This window comes from Mustela putorius, unplaced genomic scaffold (assembly GCF_011764305.1).
Source record: "Mustela putorius furo isolate JIRA1106 unplaced genomic scaffold, ASM1176430v1.1 tig00003909_pilon_pilon_pilon, whole genome shotgun sequence".
Taxonomy (NCBI): Eukaryota; Metazoa; Chordata; class Mammalia; order Carnivora; family Mustelidae; genus Mustela; species Mustela putorius.
The window spans coordinates 11,957,578-11,976,364 of record NW_025422057.1 but is presented as its reverse complement, the minus strand read 5'-3'; the positions used below and the strand labels follow the sequence as shown (position 1 = coordinate 11,976,364).

General features: G+C 45.8%; 1 long non-coding RNA gene across 2 annotated transcripts in view; it reads right to left on the bottom strand.

The window, feature by feature from the left end:
* Positions 1-18,787, bottom strand: part of LOC101693189 — a 156,580-nt gene that overhangs the window by 20,598 nt on the left and 117,195 nt on the right. For both annotated transcript variants that reach the window (XR_199353.3, XR_006603152.1), the window contains exon 3: positions 11,334-11,511. This is a non-coding gene — a long non-coding RNA (uncharacterized LOC101693189). The remainder of the gene's footprint in view (positions 1-11,333; positions 11,512-18,787) is intronic.

Genomic DNA, 18,787 nt, shown 5'->3' with positions numbered 1-18,787 from the left:
CAGTCAATTGAAATCAACCCAGAACTGACACAGGTGTTAGAATTAGCACACAAGGACATTAAAACAATTATTTTATTATTTTTTTTAAGATTCTATTTATTTATTTGACAGACAGAGATCACAAGTAGGCAGAGAGGCAGGCAGAGAGAGAGGAGGAAGCAGGTTCCCTGCAGAGCAGAGAGCCCGATGCGGGGCTCGATTCCAGGACCCTGGGATCATGACCTGAGCCGAAGGCAGAGACTTTAACCCGCTGAGACACCCAGGTGCCCCTAAAACAATTATTAAAATTGTATTCCATATGTCGAAAAGTTACATGAAAGTTTTTGGGCGCCCAGATAGCTCAGTCAGTTAAACGTCTAACTCTTGATTGCGGCTTAGGTCATGATCAAGCCCCTTAGGTCGTGAGATCAAGCCCCTGCCAGGCTCCACGCTCAGGGGAGGCTGCCTAAGATTCTCTGTCTCCTTCTTCCAGCCCCCAACTCCCACCCCATGAGCTCGCTCGCTCTCTCTCTCTCACAAAAAAGAAAAAGGAACATGAAAGGTTGTTTTTTTAATAAAAGATATTTTTTAAAGACCATAATCAACCTTCTAGTAATGAACACTACAATAACTCAAAAAAAAAAAAAAAAAACACTGGATAGGATTAGGAGAAGATTACATATTGCAAAAGAAAAGATTAGTAAACTTAAAGACAGCAGCAGAAATTACCCAAAATGAAACACAGAGGGAAAGATTTTTTTTTTTTAAATTAAAAGCACATCATTGAGCTCTGAGACAACTCTCAGCAACCTAATATATGTGTCACTGGTGTTCAGAAGGAAGTGGGGTTGTGAACAGAAAATATTGGTTGCTGAATTACTAGGTCTAGAGCAAGGCCCAAGAACTTCCATTGCTAACAAGTTCCCAGTAATGCTAAGGCTTTTGGTCCAAAGTTTCAGAACTCTTGCTCTAAAACAGGAATTGGCAAACTATAAGGGCTAAATCTACCTCTTCTGTAAATTTTTACTGGAATGCAGCCATATTACTGACATATTCTCTATGGCGGGCCTTCATGCTCCAAAAACAGAGTTGAGTTGTAACAGAGACTTAAAGTCTGGGAAGCCTAAAGTATTCACTATTTGGTCGTATACCAAAGAGCTTTGCTCACCCCCACTATAGGAGATAAGTGGGGCCCCAAGTGTTTACAGCCAAGGGACCAGCAGCTGACTACTGCCATTCACAATGCAGAATCTGACTCAAGAGGGCCCAGCCCAGAGGAAGCTGTTGCTGAGGGCTAGTTTCCTAGGTGACATGCAAGTAATCCTAACAGGTACTAGAATTTGGTAGAAATGAGGTCAGGGCATTGAACCCCGTCTTTACCAGGGCCTTCTGGAACCACTCAGCTGCCACCTTGTAGACAACCATCTTCCCAAAGAGATGGGGAAAGGCATGTCCCCTCTGCCAGCCATGTTGGTAGCTATTACTGTGAAGGAGGAAAAACCAATGGATGGCATGAGACTGGAACCAGAAATAATCTTCTCTACTAGAGCAACCCAAGGACGGGGAGAACAGGGTCTCAGGAGCCCCTGTCCACCTGTACATCCATGCAACCGCCCATCTCATCCATCTTTCTATCAGTCCAGCCATCAAGCCACTTATTCTTCCAACCACCCGTTCATTCCATGGATGTTTCCAGCTACCATCCGACCATAATCTACCCACCATCCACCGCCCTCAGCTTTCATCCATCTGTCCATCTGGCCATCCATTCAGCCACCCATTCATCCAAAGAAGGTTTACTGAGCACTGTGCTAGCTGCTGGGAATGCAGCAGGAACAAGAGATATGTGGTCCCTGCTCTCAGGAGGTGTAAAGCCTTGCAGGGAAGACAGACGACAAGTGATTACACACAAATACTGACCACAATGACATTTGTGTTAGATGCTCTGAAGAAGTACAGGTAAAACCAGTCCCATCTGGAAGGCTAAAGAAAGCTTCCTAGAGGAAGTGTTGCTGGAGCTGAGGCCTAAAAAGATGTGACATCAGGGCGCCTGGGTGGCTCAGTGGGTTAAGGCCTCTACCTTGGCTCAGGTCGTGATCCCAGGGTCCTGGGATCAAGCCCTGCATCAGGCTTTCTGCTGAGCGGGGAGCCTGCTTCCTCCTCTCTCTCTGCCTGCCTCTCTGCCTACTTGTGATCTCGATCTGTCAGATAAATAAATAAGATCTTAAAAAAAAAAAAAAAAAAAGAATCAGTCGGACCCCAAACCGGGAGGGAGGTGAGCAAGCAGGGTGAGCAAGGGGGCGGCAGCTAAGCCTGGAAGGGAGGCTGGACCAGGGGCTGGCCCTGCAGGCCAGGTGAGTACTTTGTTCTGTGTGCTAAGAGAACTGGGGTGACCTTGGAAAACCTAAGCATAGACTACATGATTATACAGCATTTTGATGCAACAGGTGTGTTAGTAATAAACTATAAGTGTAGACTTATAATTAATTAAGTCTACACTTTAATTAATTAACTTATTGTTAATAAACAATAAGTGTAGACTTGTATGACGGGCACAGTTGATGAGAGCCAGAGTGCAAACAGGTGAATAAGTTCAAAAGCTGCTCCCAGGTGAAGATGATGGTGGCCCAGACTTGGGAGGGAGAAGGAGATGGAGAAAAGCGGATAAACTCTAAATACAGCCTTAAATTAGGCTGTGTTTCAGCTCAGAGGGGGCCCAGAAGAAGAGAGGTTTTAGGAGTGGGATTGGGGTTCTGGCCAGGAGGAAAGGGGCCTCAACAGGATGCCGAAGGCCCACTCCCCTGTTCCACCGCAGTTCCAAGCCCTCCCTGCAATCAGCTGATTGCACAAGGCTCAGTTCCTAGGTCAGGCCCCACCCACCAGGGTGACCAGGACTGAAGGGATTTCCCAGGATGCAGGCCTTTGGTGCCGGTCAACCTAGGCCCAGTATCACCTTTGTGGGCAGTGGAGGTCCAACAGCAGATAGCAGGTAGCTTGGAAAGTGTAAATCCCAATGTCCAGAGTATGAGCTAAAGGGGCATCATCACCCAGGTTCTGGGCCAAATGGAACACATTTCTTGAGCATCTGAGAGCCCCATCCAACATCCTCCATTTACAGAGTGCTTTTGTCACTATCATCTCTCTGGGCCCCACAGCAGCCTCATGAGACGAAGAGGACCAGCCATGTACTACAGATGAAGAAATTAAGGCTTGAGGTGGCAGAGAGTCACTGTAGAATGGTTTGCCTAAGGGCTCCCAGCTAGACAGGAGCCAAGTCCAAGTCAAAGACATACCTCCCACCTCCAGCCCTGCAGAACCAGGTGCGGCCTTATCCCAGGGCTTTGGTGCAGAGACTTATGTGCACCTCGGAGCCTGGCCTCAGAAAGCAGCAGAGAATAGTGTCCACAAGCCACAACACCACAGGACAACCTGAGTTCCGTGTGGGGACAAAAGAAACATGGGGTCGTGAGCTCTCAGTAAGAAGGAATGCAGGAATAGAAGCCACTGAATTTGGATCCAGAAGGACTGATCAAACCCCTGTGTCTCTTCATCTGTGGCTCAGAGTACATGGGCAAGATCACAGGTTCCTCACCCCTAGGCAGCTTGGTGACAATAAACTCTCAGCCCCATCCCAGACCTAACAAATCAGTTTCTCCAAGGAATGGTGGCCCAGGACTGCTTTAGAAAGCTCAGCAAGCGGTTCAGATGATGACTCAAGCCTGAGAACATTCTCCAGCCAATTTCTCTGGTTTCTCCCAACCATGCAAATACCTTAAAATACACATGGGACTTGCCGGAGCAGGTTCTTGGGAGGCAGCCACCTGTGAAACAGGTACTGTTAATATGCCGTTTCACAGATTAGGAAACTGGACCCCTGTGACACCAGCTGGTCCATGGCTCATTGCGTTTGGCTTTAATGCCATCCCCCAGAACCCAAACTGTCTCAGATCTGTGCTTCCAACGGACATTAATGCACAGGTCAGCAGAATTTTTCTGTGAAGTGCCAAACAGTAAATATTTTAGGCACGGCGGTCCACACAGCCTTGGTTGCAGTTCCTTAACTCGGCTGTGATGACACAAAGGCGGCCTTCCACATTATGTGAATGAGTGAGTATGGCTGTGTACCAATAAAACTTTATGGATACTGAAATGTGAATTTCCTATGTTTTAAGTCACAGAATATTTTTCTTCTTTTGATTTTTTTTTCCCAATCATTTAAAAAAATATTCTTAGCTCAGAGGCCATACAAAAACAGGCATCAGGTCAGATTTGGTCCGCGGGGCATAGTTTGCCAACTCCTATACCAATCCATTCGCAACCGGCCAGCAACTCTCCATAGCAATGAGAGGAGTGTCTAGACCCTGTGGGCAGTTTTGCTCTGGGACTTGTCACTTCACTGCCCCTCCCGCTGAACCCCAAGCCACTCATACATATTCCTTCTTGCTTGTCCCTACAGCTGCCCAGCCTGACCTCCTTTTCAGATCTCCACTCGCCACCTGTGCCTGAACGTGGAGTCGGCACTACCCACTGTATCACCCAGCCTCACCAAGCCTCGCCCACAGCCCCCAGACCACCGTTCTTTGGAGAGACCAAACACTTAAGCAGCACATTACATGGAAACCCAAGTTTAGGCACATATATTTTCAGAGAAAATCATACCCTCCCAACCAGTTTGCAACCCATAGCCTGGAGTGGAGAGGCATACACAGCCCTGGGTAAGCCTGTGGTCAGAAGTTGCATTGCTCGGGAGCTCTTCCTAAGTAGCCCCTCGACATTTTATCCTGAAGCTCTTGTGTGATGCTGAACTTTTCAGTGGATTATTTGAGCTACTAGCCAGTTCTGCAATCTTTATCCCCTGGGGTCAAGTTCAAAGAGAATTCCAATGTGATTAAGTAAACATATGCAAGTAGTAGATTCATGCACTACTGTGCTATTCTTTGTGATGTTGGCACTGGGCCGGGAATTATAACCACTCCCGTGTGCTCAGTTTATTTCCTAAGCACCTAACTCATCAGTCCCCACTGTGGATGAAAGCACTTCTTGGGACATTTGAAGTTCAAAGTGAAACTGCCTTTATGCCTCTATCAGCTGAAGAGGAGGGGGAGAGAGATCAGGAGGAGCAGATGATTATGAGAAGGGACAGCGGAAAAGTGAGCTGGTGAATCTGCTGTTTGTGGATGTGTGTTGTTATGGAGGGAAGCAGAGGCGAGTCTCAGGTATTTCAGTCCATGGTGATGGAGAAATTGAACTGTGAATCTGTAAATGGTGCCTGGAGCCATGGGCTGTAACTGCCCCACGCAGGGAGTTAATGGACATGTGGAGAGCTTTTCTCTCTTAACAAAGTACTTGAGCAATTATCTCCGGACACCCACCGTGCAAGGGGATCACGCAGGCTGCTGGGTTACCAGGGCAGTTAGAGGGAAAATAAATTCCCTGACAGCCTCGGCAGGCCAGATGCTCTGGTCCTGATGTGCTACCAGTAACAAATGATGTTTGGGACCCAAACCCCTTCTCAGCATCGTCTTCTGCACCCTGGGCAACAACTGGTCAACGGATCCAAGTCATGGCCCCATTCCTATACAGAATTCCATTGAATCCGCAATCACCCGGCAAGGAGGGCTTGTCACCACCCCATCTGCCACATGGAGTCCCATTTTACAGTGGAGAAAATTGAGGTTCAGGGAGGTTATTGAGGCAGAGCGAGGGCTGGAAATAAAGTCAGCTAGTTCTGAATCTGTGCTCTTTTCATTACGCCATGGCGATAAGGCCCTCAGCATCCTGAAATACTCTCGTGCCTCAGCCTTCACATCAAACCCAAGTAGCCTCTCAGTTCAAGCAAGACTCACTGAGGAAGGTAAAGTCTATGACATCTATTAGGTAACTGGAAATTCGAATGCTGACTTAATATTTGATGATATTTTAAGAATCGTTATTAATTTATTTTAGAGGTGGTCATTCTGTTATGGATATGTGTTTTACAAATAGTCTTTATCTGAGGCATCATTATCTCAGATGCATCCTGAAATATTTACAGTGACTCTAGTTGAACTCTGAATATGTGGGTCACTGGAAGACCTCAGGGCCTGGGCTTCAGTGGGGGTGATGGTGCTGAGGTGGCCCTGGGGTACCCAGGAGAGATCTGGCCAAAGATGGCAGATGCCTAGCAGAACCTTGGGAAGCCCATGGCGCCACCTGGTGGAAAAGGACTTGAACCTCGGCATGTTTAAGTTAGTTCATGGGAACTTCCTAAATTTCTTGGGCTTGCGGACTAGAGATCCTGTGTGTGCAGCTGGGGTAGAATAAGTTTAACTGGAATTGTAACTTGTAACATGACTCTTCTATATGCATAGGCTGCTAAGATCTTCGGAAAGTCAGGTGACTTATACTTAGAAAAAAGTAACAATTTCTTACACAAATCTGAAGGACTTTTTCTAGATATTCAAATTTCCTGATAGCTTCCTACAGAAGAAAGAACACAGTGCCTCCTTCTAACCCAGGTTTAAATAGTTGGGTTTAAATACACAGCCTTTTCTTTTCCTTAGCAAATTTCTCCCAAACCAGTAATGCTTAAACTTTGGAAGGCAGCATAGGTACTTGCTTACTAAAAATACAGTTTCTGTAAAAAACAAAAACAAAAACTCCCAACAAACAAAAGTTCAGGAACACGGCTTCACAGGTGAATTCTACTGAACATTTAAAGAATTAATACCTATTCTTCTCAAATTATTCCAAAAAATAGAAAAGGAAGGAAAGATTCCAAATGTATTGCCAGCATTACTTTAACCCCAAAACCAGATAAAGACACTACAAAAAAAAAGAGAACTACAATATCTGTGGCGAATATTTGATGAACATCGACATAAAAATATTCAACAAAATATAGGCAACTTGAATCCAATAATACATTAAAAAGGTTATTCACCACAATAACATGGAATTTATTTCTGTCATGCAAGGGTGATTCAATATTTCAATATTTTCAAGTCAGCCAACATGATATATCACACCAACCAGAGAAAGGATAAAAACCATACGATCATTTCAGTAGATTCAGAAAAAGCATCTGACAAAGTACAACATCCTTGCATGACAAAAGCCCTAAACAAAGTAGGTTTAGAGAAAACACACCTCAACAAAATAAAGGCCATATATAAAAAATGCTAAGCTAACATCAGATTCCGTAGTGAAACAATGAAAACTTTTCCCCTAAGATCAGAAATAAGACCAGCATGTCTGCTCTTACCACTTTTATTCAACATAGTAGTGGAAGTCCCAGCCATAGCAATCAGACAAGAAAAAGAAATAAACAGCATCCAAATTGGTAAGGAAAAAGTAAAATCCCCATTATTTGAGGTTGGCATGATACTCTATATAAAAAACCCTAAAGTGGGGCGCCTGGGTGGCTCAGTGGGTTAAAGCCTCTGCCTTCGGCTCAGGTCATGATCTCAGGGTTCTGGGATCAAGCCCCGCATCGGGCTCTCTGCTCAGCGGGGAGCCTGCTTCCCCCCTCTCTCTGCCTGCCTCTCTGCCTGCCTGTGATCTCTGTCAAATAAATAAATAAAATCTTTAAAAAAAAAATTTAAAAAATAAAAATAAAAATAAAATAAAAAACCCTAAAGATTCTATCAAAAACTACTAGATCTGATAAATTAATTCAGTAACGTCACAGGATACAAAATCGATATGCAGAAATCCACAACATTTTTACACTAATTATGAAGTATCAAAAATACAAATTAAGAAAACAATAACACTTACAACTGCACCAAAAATAATCAAATAATACCAAGGAATAAATTTAACCAAGGAAGTGAAAGACCTGTACTCTGAAAAACTATAAAATATTGGTGATGAAAGTATTTGAAGATGACACAAGCAAATGGAAAGACATTTAATGCTCAAAGATTGGCAAACAAATGTTGTTTAAATGTCCATACTACTCAATGCAATCTACAGATCTGAGCAATCCCTACCAAAACAAGAACACCGCTTTTCACAGAACTAGAACAAATAGTCCTAAAATCTGTATGGGACCACAAAGACCCCAAATAGCCAAAGCAATCTTGAAAAAGAAGAATGATACTGGAGGTATCACAATTCCAGATTTCAAGATATACTACAAAGCCATGGTAATCAAAACAGTATGGTATTGGCACAAAAATAGACACACAGATCAACAGAACAGAATAGGCAGCCCAGAAATAAACCCATGATTTAATTTATCTGCAACAAAATAGATAAGAAGATGCAATGGGAAAAAGACAGTCTCTTTAATAAACAGTATTAGGAAGACTGGACAGCTACATGCAAAGAATGAAACTGGACCACTTTCTGGCACCATCCATAAAAATAAACTCAAAAATAGATTAAAGACCTAAATATGAGACCTGAAACCATAAAAGTCCTAGAAGAGAGCACAGGCAGTAACTTCTCTGACATCGGCCAAGGTAACATTTTTCTAGATATGTCTTCAAAGGCGAGGGAAACAAAAGCAAAATTAGAATTAGGTGATGGATGCAAAGCCTCATGAATACGGTAAGAACTGCTGAATTGTGCACTTTAAACAGTGTATATTATCATATGTGAATTACATCTCAAAAAGAAAAAAAAAAAAAAGCCCAGCTGATAAAAAGCCAGCCAAGAGCCCAACCCAAGTAATTATTCAACCATCCTCTGTTCCAACATCACTCACAATGTCCATTACAGCCTAATACAACCAGAGTCTCTCTGGCGGGGGGTAGGGGGGAATGCCAGGAGGCATTTTGCTACCCACATCTGTTGCTGAAGGGACACTGTTTTATCACCTGATCTAGAGAGGGACATCACTCTTACAGCTAACTGGATTGATAGGGTTGGGGGGGGGGGAGCTGCAACCCCCACAGCCTGCCCAGAAACCTGAGACCTCAACAGCCTGGCTGGAGATGACAGCTTATCTAAGTCAGATCTCTCTGGAATCTGGAACCGGAGAACGAGGCACAAGAGAGTGAAACCACACACCATGAGTGGAGAGGACACAAGGACGACCGACATTCAAAGCAGCCACTGGAGCAGGTGAGAGGGCAGAAGTCAGGGGGAAGCAGCAATGATGTAAAAGCCCAGGAGGACTGTCAGAGGAGAGCAGGAAGAGTAGGCAGCAGGAAGGTCGGCCTCTTTCCTTCCAGTGGCGCTGCAGCCTCCCTGACTGCACTCAAATTCCTGTTCTCAGATTCCCATGAGTCCCTGTGGTATCTTCCCAGTAACCACCTGCCCATCACCTGAGCTCATCTGAGCGAGATCCATTCTTTGCACTAAGAGAATCTGATGAGAACACCCTCGGATTCATGGCCTTAGGGATGGGTTCTCTGAGAAGTCATTCCTTACAAAGAAAATAGCAGGTCCCAAATGACCTCTTCAGAAGCCCCGCTGAGAGGGCACTGGACATCTGCCTGAGATCCTGTACATAGGACTCCAGGACCTAGTTTAGATGCTGGCCTTGGAAGCCCTCAAACCCGCCCAACAAAGAGAAATTCCGTTTGGCACGGCCATATGTGTAGGCTTCTCCAGCACTGACCCATTACGTTTTGGTATCTTTTACTTTCCTTTGTCTTCTGACTAATTTGATATGATTTAGGCTCTGAAATCCCTTAAGTTAGCCCAATATATGTAAGATAAAAATTGATGTGGAATAATAGAGGTACAGAGACCAGATATCTTTTCTGGAGTGACCTTGAACTTATCAGTATTCTTCAAAGTCAGGAGAAGACAGTTCACATCTCACTTTTAATGAAGGAGAAATACTGTTGCTGGAAATATTTACCTTTCATCTCCTGTGCTGAGAGATGGGGGAGATTTGTCTGCTTTGATCTCCACTTGTTTAATTACCGGGAAATGAAATGCGCCTGAGCCAGCAGGATCATGAAGTCTCACTCTTGCTGCAAAAGTTGGCAGCAGGGGACCCAGCCTGGACTTTCCCAGATCAAAGCTGAGCCAGTGCCAAGATGGCAGAAGTGTCCTGATGAGATGAGATACGCTTGAGGAAGAACCAGGTACTGGGGTCCAGACCAGATGCTGGTCCCTGGACCAGCATCTCCCAAGGGTTCATCCCTTCCTCCCATCGCACCCTAAGACTGTAGTCCAGGACCCTGCATGGCTCGCTGGAGCCAAGGGTCTGCCCACGCAGCACACGCCAGGCCCCAGCTGGAGGCCAACCCCGGACACCTGTGTACCCCCGGCTTAGTTCTGACCACTGTCTTCAGTGTACTCCTTGTGCTTGATTTCACCTGTTTTGAACCTTCCAGCCACCATCTCAGGCTGGTCCCTTATCTGAGCCTCACCTACACAGCCCAGATAGTTGGAAACATCCTCAGAATAAGACCAGAAGATGGACAATGAGACAAATCTGGCCTTCTCCAAGGACGGAGTGCTCATGACGTGGAAGCTGCGATTTCGTCTCTAGGCACACACAGCTGGCAGGTAACCAACCACTAAATGCGGAGGGGCGACACCGGAGGAAGGGCACGGTCGGAGGCGACTGACAGCATCCAACCCTCCTTCATACAGCGTAACTCCATGATGCTCACTTCTAAAATGAGTGTTGAATTAGACGTTTTTAAGGATCCTTCCCACTTGAACACCTTTAGAATTATGCTTATCGGGACTCTTCTGTAACCAGAACTACGCTAGCTACTGGAAAAGACCCATGGGATGGTGATGCTGATGACGACCGCAGTGGTCGTGACGGTGACAGCAGCTAGCACGGACTGAACACTCCTTATGGGCCAGGTGTCCGACAAAGATTACCTAATTTAATCTTCAGAAATACCCGTGGGATCGGTCCCTTTATTATCTCCATCTGAGAGATGAGGACACAAAGAATTTAAGTAACTTTCCCCCAAGGTCACAAAGCTGTCACGTGACTAAGCATGATGTCAAATCAGGAACTTACATTCCAACCAAGGAGGCAAGACTAACCCACGTGAAACAACCTAAGAGGAAAACAGGACAGAAGGTGAAATTGTGCACTCCAAATGGTAAGCTCTAAAGCCTGTGTCAAGAAACCATAGTACGTGGACAAAGCAGCTTACCACCTGTTTTTGTAGATAAAGTTTTATTGGAACAAAGCCACACCCATTTGTTACATATCCTCTATGGCTGCTTTCAAACGGCCGTGACCAAGCCGAGGAGTTGTGACAGAGACCACGTGATCCACAAAGCCTAAAATCCTCACCATCTGACCCTTTAAAGCTCGCCAACCCCCTGTCTTATGGTGACCGACTGTCTGGGTCTTCCCAGCACTGAGCGTGTACCTGAGATACAGGACTTGGTTTCGAAACCAGTAAAATCCTGGGCAACCCGGGACACGTTGGTCACCCTACCTGCTCTAGAGAAGTCCCGAGGAAGGCAGGATCCACGGGAATCGCAGCGGTGACAAAGGTGGACCTTGATGATCGCACACCATTCGGATATATGGTGGTGGGACATGGTGGGGTAGATGGAGAAAGAACATTCAAGATACGAGGATCCTTCTTCTGGAAGAAGACCAGACCGGAATGCCTGTGGGGAAGTGAGGAGAGGAATCAGTCCGCTCTAGCAGTGAGAGCCTGTGGAAGCAGAAGTAGAGTCCAGTAACTGAAAACACAGAGGATATCCTCACACTTTGTTGGTGGCGGCATGAATTGGTCCCTCCTGCTGGACAGTTTACAAATTTGTGTCAATGTGTTAAATGTGCCTGTGTTATGACCGCTGATGGGACAGGGATCTCCTAAGTGCCCCCCCCACAGCCTACATCCCACCCTGTAACCAAGCTTTTTAAAACATAACTGTGTAGGGGCGCCTGGGTGGCTTTGGGGGTTCAGCCTCTGCCTTTGGCTCAGGTCATGATCTCAGGGTCCTGGGATCGAGTCCCACATCGGGCTCTCTGCTCAGCAGGGAGCCTGTTTCCTCCCCTCTCTCTGCCTCCCTCTCTGCCTACTTGTGATCTCTCTCTCTGTGCATCAAATAAATAAAATCTTAAAAAAAAAAAAACCATAACTGTGTAGCTCTTCTCATCTGTACCTCTTGATGGTGAGTTCAGTCATGTGACTTGCTTTGATGGACGGGATGTTGGTAGACCAGTGTCACTGTGTTTTCTCTTACTCCTCTGCTTCTGCCCTGAGGACACATCTGGGCCATGGCACAAAGCTGGGCCACCCAGCCGTCCCTGCTGAGGCCATCCCAATCACCCCACCTGCAGCGGACCCAAGGACACGTGAGTGAGCCCGGAACAGCTCAGACAGACCTACCACACTGCTGGCCCTCAGACTCACACGGTAAGTAAACGACTGTCGGCGGCCACGGTGTGTGGGGTGGTCTGTCACGTGGCTTTGTTGCGCAGATACATAACTGACACCGCCTGATCCTTTTCTGGCAGCTTGTCAAGGAGCTAATCAGACAAACATCCAAAGGTGTGGGAACAGGGGATCCTTTACAGCATTGGTTTCCAGTAGTTTTTTAAAAAAACAAAACAACTTAAAAAAAAAATCTGAATGCTCAGTCAAGTTTATGCAAAAAAATAAATAAAATCCAGTCCACATGTCATTAGCTACAATGTCATTAGCTATTAGAGAGGGTGCCTGGGTGGCCCAGTCAGCTAAGCATCTGCCTTCTGCTCAGGTCGAGATCTCGGGGTCCTGGGATCGAATTTGGGGATGGAGCCTTGCCTCAGGAATCCCTGCTCAGCGGGGAGTCTGCTTCTCCCTCTCCCTCTGCCCAATGCCCCCCTACTCGCACTCTCTCTCTTTGATCTCAAATAAATAAATAAAACCTATAAAAAAAGAGAAAAGGTCATGTATATCAATATGTATTGACAAGGAAACACATCCACTGCATGTTACATTTTTAAAAACAGAAAAACAGCTTTTAAGCTATGATCTGTTATTTCTGTGAACTCTGGAGAGAGAGATGCATCACAATATTAACAGCCATTATCTTGGAGTGGTTGGATTTTTTACTCTTTATCCTATTCCAGTAGTATATGAATCTGCAAAATGACAACGTTATCTTTACACAAAGGGGTAAAAATGGAAATGTCACTAAGAAAAGCTTTCTCTCTCTACGTAAAAACCGTGGCCTTCCAGTCCTGAGAAAACCTCTGCCCTCTCCCCCAGCTTCCCTTGCTACCAACTTCTGTGACGGACTCTGACTGACTGACCTTGAGGTTGCCTTTCCCCGCCACTGGCCCAGGAGAACAGAACCCACTGTGGGGGGGAGGGGACAGCACCTTGCTCCAGGGAGGCTTTCTTTGGAGAGGGTCAGGGAAAAGTCTCCCTTCCCAACCTTGTGCAAACAGAGCAAATAAATTACCCACAGAACCAACCCCAGCCATGTTAAAAAAAAAAAAAAAACCCTCCACACAACTCATAATATTTTTGGAATGAGATTTACTTTACAATATTTTAATAACCACAGCATTGCAACTGGAAGTCCTTTGTAGCTGGTCTCAGGGGCCTTCCTGGGACGTTGTGCTTAATGAGGTTTATAATTCAATATAACTACATCTGCATCTTTAATTATGCCTAACATTTAATCTTCACTGCTCCACTTGAATTGGAAGAGCTAAAATTAGGCCTGCTGTAGTTTAATCTGATAATAAACATCCATGACATTTAGAGCAAAAATGTACTCATTTCATTAGAGTGGCGGACACATTTACCATTTGCCTGAACTAAACAAATAGTTTCAGCAGTCCTTCTAAGTGCAACAGAGAACATTGTTTGAAACAACCCCCCTGTAGACTCCTGTAACTCTAGACTGTGGAGGTTAAGTAGTCCAACATCACTGTTGTTCAAGGGAGGGCACTGAGGCCCAGAGCGGTTGAATCACTTGTCCAAAGTCACACAGCAAGTTAATACGTAGAGGATACTAAAGGAAACAAGACCCAGGATTCTTGAATCCCTGCCCAGTGGTGCATCTGTCATTCCTCTCTTGCCACCCTGGCACGTATGGCTAAATTAGGACATTGTTTCTTGTGGTCAAGCAGCCATCTGGGGAGCACTCCCCTCTGTTTTGTCATTTTTTTAAAGATTTTATGTATTTATTTGAGAGAGAGACAGAGGGGGCACACTTGCACACAAGTGTTGGGGGAAGGGGAGGAGGCAGAGGGAAAAGCGGACTCCCCACCGAGCATGGAGCCCCATGAGGGGCTTGATCCCAGGACCCCGAGATCATGACCTGAGCTGAAGGCAGACGGTTAACCCACTGAGCCCCCAAGTGCCCTTCCCCTCCGTTGTTTGTACAGAACCCAGACGAGACACCATTCAAGGACCTACATTAAGCCTCGTGCTCTGACTCCAAACTCAAAGCAATAACAAATAATATATAAAAGGAAAAAATTAAAGATAATATATCCTCATTGAAAACAGGATAAATATGTCCGTGGACCAAACCCCTCCAAAATAAAACATTAAATGGGCTGAAGTTTGATGCTACTTGCCTATAGGTCTGGAAGGAGGCAGAGTTGGTCAAGAAAAAGTTTGGTTACCTGGCATACTGAGAACCAAATATGCCCCATTTAAGACCAGAGATGGGAAGCAAGCTCTTTGATTTAAGCTCAGACAGTGACTGAAAAAACTATCTTGCCACTGCCAGGGGCTACAGCACATATTAGCTTGTTTGAGTAGAGAAAGTTGAGAGGTCAGAAGGAACAGGCAAGACCTGGCCTTTGAACCGGGCCTCCAAGGAGAAAGAGAAAACCTTCCATTCCAGATGAGCCTGTCTCAAACATGCGTGCGTGTGCACACACACACACACACACACTTCTGTTCACAGTTAAAAACCACGTGCAACCTAGAAGACAAACTATTATGAAGAGAGATATCAAATTTTAAAATAGGAGAACTTGTACCAGAAATGGTGGAAAAATTAGAAACACCTTCAACAGTATATTGAAGTAGATTACATGGAGGTTTCTGGAAGTCCACTCACTGGGAACCAGTCCTCCGCCTAACCAGGGTAGGCTTCGAAATACCCCCCATGTGGTGGCGCCAAGTGCTGTAGAAAGTGGGGGAAGGTCTAGCGATGTAGCTATGAATTAGGCCAGAGAGAACTAGGTGTTTTTTCTGGAAAACTAAAAGGAAGAAAAAAAAAAAAAAAAGATGAGCCCACAAATCCAAATTCCAAAACAGTGAAGAATATAAAAACTAACCTAATAAATTTAATCAGGAGAAGTGTTCACGTCAGACAAAAGAAAAACAGCAGAGTAACCTGATAAAAACTAGAAAATATGTAAGTTTATAATCCTCAAAGAGATAACATTCATGGAAAAGAACAGGAGCTCACAAAGTGAAAATGAACCAAATCTGAAATAAAACAGGCAGATTTTTTTTTTTTTTAAAGTCAGATAACCCGACATTGGAAAGAGCCAGGAAAAGAGAAGTCAGGTCCCCTGGCCACATCCACAGTATAAGAAAGGCTTGGAATGGCGTCTGAGAACATGTCTTGGATGAAGCGAGTAAAGCATGTAGAAGTCCATGACTGAGGGCTGCACCCCTGGCTGGCTGGGGAGGTGGGGAACTCCAGTCAGGACATCTGAAAGGACCCCAGCCAGGAACCGAGCTGTGCCTTTCCAGGGTGGCACTGTGTTTCAGCCTGGTTTCCGCAGTCATCAACTCCAGCACCCTAGCAGGATGAAGAGAAAGCACACCCTGCCCTCCCAGTAGCTCACCTAAGAGGATGGCAAGGAGACTTTGCCCTCTCCATCTCAAAGCAGCAGAAAGTGGGATAAGGACAAGCCATGAAAAACATCAGCAAGATGAGAAAAAGAAAACACTCGGGAAAACAAAAAGAAAGAAAGAATGGAGGGAAGAAGAGAGAAAAGGAAGAAAGGAGAAAGACGGGGGAGAGGGGGAGAGAGAGAGAAGCGGTGGGGAGAGAGATTCAAAATATAGAAGATGTGGAAGATAGGAAGACGAAGCTGGCACTGTCTTGGGTAATGTCTACCCCACTCTTCCTGCAAAGTAGAAACCATTAGCTCCATCTTGCACGTGCAGAAAGTGGAGCTCAGAGGGCTGGGTACCTCGCTGCTGCTGCTGCTTAAGAGGGAATACTGATCAGGAGCTCAGGGTAGGGCAATGGACTTTTTTTTAACAGAGATACAGCAAGTGTTACAGATATTGGTATGTGCTGAGTACTATACATGAAAATTACAAGTTTTATTTTAGGAGGAAACTGTAGTGGGTTTAGTTAGTGGGAGTGAAATATGTTAAGTTAGTCTATTCAGAGAAGGTATGAGGGCAAACAGCCACAATCAGTAAGACGAGCCTGCCGGCGTTAATGCATCAAACCTCCTGAGCTTTTCGTTACAGCCTTCCAGTCTCTCGAAGAAGCCAGCCAAGTTGGATCGCGGCCAGTGGAGGAGAGGGTCCACAGCTGAGACTGAACGCGGCAGCCCCCTCTCCAGGGTCTCCCAGCTACAAAACACGCCGCCCCCGGCATATTCGTGATCTAATGTGGAAACCACATGCAAGAAGTAAATAGTAATTAGGGAAAGAGCAACATGTGTTCCTATTCCCTGACACTCAAAGTCTGGCCTGTGGACCAGCAGCTTGGGCATCACTCCCCGGGAGCTTGTTAGAAATGCAGAATCTCGGATGCCATCCCAGACTCACCTACTCCGAATGCACATGTTACAATATCCCTGGGTGATTCATGTGCACGGAACCCTTTGGAAAGCTCTGGTCTTCCTAGTTCTGTGCTTGGGAATGGGGGAGCTGGGGGAAGGATGAGGATGTCCACAAAGCATGAAATCCGACAAAGACAAACGTAGGCTGTCGATGAAAGGGCTCGAACTGAGCCTGCACACTTGGTACTTCTTGGGTACCACGGGCCTGATCAAGCTCCCACTGCTTTGGTCACGGTTAGGTTACCAGGGTGGTGTTAATGGAACCTGGGTAATACTCCATTGCGGTCAGTGGGGGCTGTCATGCCCTGTAGGAAGTTTAGCAGCATCCCTGGCTTCTATCCACTAGATGCCAGTAATGTCTCCAATCCCTCGCCACACTCCTCCCCTTCCCACTCCCATCCCTACCATGAGCTGTGATAACCCAAATTGTCTCCAGGCATCGCCAAATATTCCCAGGCAGACAGAGGGGAGGAAGTAGGTATCCTTCCATTGAGAAGTAGAAGGACAGTTAAAGCATTTAGATAGATAAAGCATTTTTATGAATTCATGTTGCCTCATCTATTCTGCCTGGGACCATCAGTACATGAAGGAAAACCCAGGACTGGGACATGTATGTGGAATTTGTTTTTCTGCTCAGGGTGATGCTGCTGCTGCAATGACATCCTGTTCTCTGCTGCCACAGGGTTGGAAGGAAGTTCAACAAGAACTTATAAGGAAGCCAGGATAAAAAGCCAGTCTAGGGACGCCTGGGTGGCTCAGTAGGTTAAGCGGCTGCCTTCAGCTCAGGTCCCACATCGGTCTCCCTGATTGGCAAGGAGCCTGACTCTCCCTCTGCATCTGCCTACCACTCTATCTGCCTGTGCTCACGCGCTCTCTCTCTCTAACAAATAAATAAATAAAATCTTTAAAAAAGCCAGTCTATCTGGCATCTAAGCTCATGTTAATTCCATTACACTGTTACCCCCAAGTCAGAGGAGAGCAGGAAGTGCTCTGGTCGATGAGCTATGAGATACAGGCTCTAAAGCCAGCTCAGTCCCTATTAGCTATAGGCTTTTGGTTGAGTCACTTCCCCTCCATGAGACTCAGTTTCCTCTTCTGGGTTGGCCAAAGGATTTCCTCTCCATTTCATTCATTCAATGAAGATTATAGAAATGATCAAAGTTTTACTCATCACCTTCACATGCTAAATCCCCATTTGGGAAACCTAGATACAGATAAGATTGAACTCTTGATTGTCAACTCCTAGCTAGGCGAAGAGGAGATGTGTCCCCCCATTAGGACCAAAAAACCTAGGTGGGAAATCTCATCATTAAAAAATCTGATCCAATGGAGAAAATGGCCAGTGAGAGCAAGTCTCAACCAAGGCACATATTGCCTTTATCTGCAACAGAGGAATGTGGAAGGATAGTTGCCCAAGACCCTTCCAGAATGGACATTCTATGTCTCTAAGGCTGTTGAACCACCCCTCCCCAGGGGACACACAATAACCTAACCATTCCCAGTCCTAGGGCTCTCTTCAAATAATTTGCTGGAACCCAAATAAAACTGAGCCCATCTCAACACAGGGCTGCATCCAAAGTCATCCAAGTCCAATTGCTCACAGCTTTGGAAAGAAACATAGATCCAGACAGGAGAACTCTACAGGAAGTAGCAAAAGGGAAGTCGCTACATAGAGCAAAGCTGAAAAATAATTTACATTCTCTGCCTGCAAACCCTCTCCTCAACACACCTCCAAGTCCCCCCTGCCACAGCCAAAAGCCAACCTTAGCACACCTTCCCAACGTGTCTTCTATAGACTCCTGGCTTGCTCCCGGCTTCTATCCTTCTCCTCTCTGCTACCCACTCCGCATAGCCCTGCAAAATCCCAGTAGCTGCCGATAGCCTCAGAAACAAGTTTGGCTGCATGAATGAGAAAATAAAAAGTATCACTGGCTTAAACACTCAAGGTCTTAGCTTCCCGCATCACAATTCTGGCAATCAGCAGTCCAGAGCTAGTACAGCAAGCCCTTTAAACCTTCCACTCTGCCCTGTGCACCGCCGGGAGTGGTCTCGGTCACCAAGTCTAGGGCAGCTGCTGTAGCACCTGTCATGATGTCTGTTCCCAGGCCCAGAAAGCAGAAAGGGGGGTGAGAAATCCCACACCCACCCTCCGAGGACACTTTCCAGTTTTGC